This window comes from Chiloscyllium plagiosum, unplaced genomic scaffold, assembly GCF_037043375.1.
Source record: "Chiloscyllium plagiosum isolate Xiang-an unplaced genomic scaffold, Cpla_swu_hap1 HiC_scaffold_27, whole genome shotgun sequence".
NCBI lineage: Eukaryota > Metazoa > Chordata > Chondrichthyes > Orectolobiformes > Hemiscylliidae > Chiloscyllium > Chiloscyllium plagiosum.
The window spans coordinates 922,949-923,848 of record NW_028270165.1 but is presented as its reverse complement, the minus strand read 5'-3'; the positions used below and the strand labels follow the sequence as shown (position 1 = coordinate 923,848).

The 900-nt window shown below is 45.8% G+C and overlaps 1 non-coding gene across 1 annotated transcript; it reads right to left on the bottom strand.

Annotated features, from left to right (window-relative positions):
- Positions 1-324: 324 nt before the first annotated feature.
- Positions 325-398, bottom strand: trnan-guu (transfer RNA asparagine (anticodon GUU)). The gene has a single exon. It is a non-coding gene; the product is annotated as a tRNA-Asn (tRNA).
- Between the last annotated feature and the right edge of the window lie 502 nt (positions 399-900).

Here is a 900-nt window from a genome sequence, read left to right as displayed (position 1 = left end):
AGTTAAAAACAAAACCAGAAATTGCAGGAGCAACTCACCAGGTCAGGCAGCATCTGTAGAAAGAGAATCAGAGACAACATTTCAGAACTTTATTTTTCCTCATCCAAGTACAGCCAAACCTACTGAGTTGCTCCATCAGTTTCGCTTTCTGTCTCGGACTCTCAGCATCCACAGTCCTTTACGTTAGAAATTCAATCAATTCAGAAACCGCTTTGTGCTTCCTCAGTGGAAAAGATTACCGTTTGGGAAACATTTTCCTGACACCATTAAAAACGCGCATCTTTGCAGCCAAGAAAGCGGTAGGAGCGTGGGCAGCAAACGCTCCGTCTCTGGGTGGTCTCGAACCACCAACCTTCCGGTTAACAGCCGAACGCGCTGACCAATTGCGCCACAGAGACAGGTCCGAGTATCACTACCACAGTCTCGTTGAGGAAGCTACTATTCAATTCATAATTCAACCTGACCCGCCCAGAATTACCATTGTCTTCTATCAGTTCAAACACAACGAATACTACAGAAAGCCAACGGGTCGAGCTGCATCTGTGGAAAGGTAAACAGAGCCGACGTTTTGAGTGTGTTACGGTTTTTGTTCAGAACTCAGTGTTTTGCCTCTTCCCGAAGTTGGTCCAGGTCTGTGTCTCAATTGGCAAACACATGGCAAGTGCACTGCCGCAATGTGAAGTTATCGCCTTTGCTGTTTTTTTAAAAAAAGCAGTGCATTGTTTAAATGGTGATATATTGGAATGTGGAGAAAGTGAGGACTAGAGGTGAAAGTCGAAAAATGTGGCACTGGAAAAGCACAACAGGTCAGGCAGCATCTGAGGAGCAGGACAGTGAACGTTTCGGGCACAAGCCCTTCATCAGGAATGATGTATGGATGTACAAAGGGGTGTCAGAGTC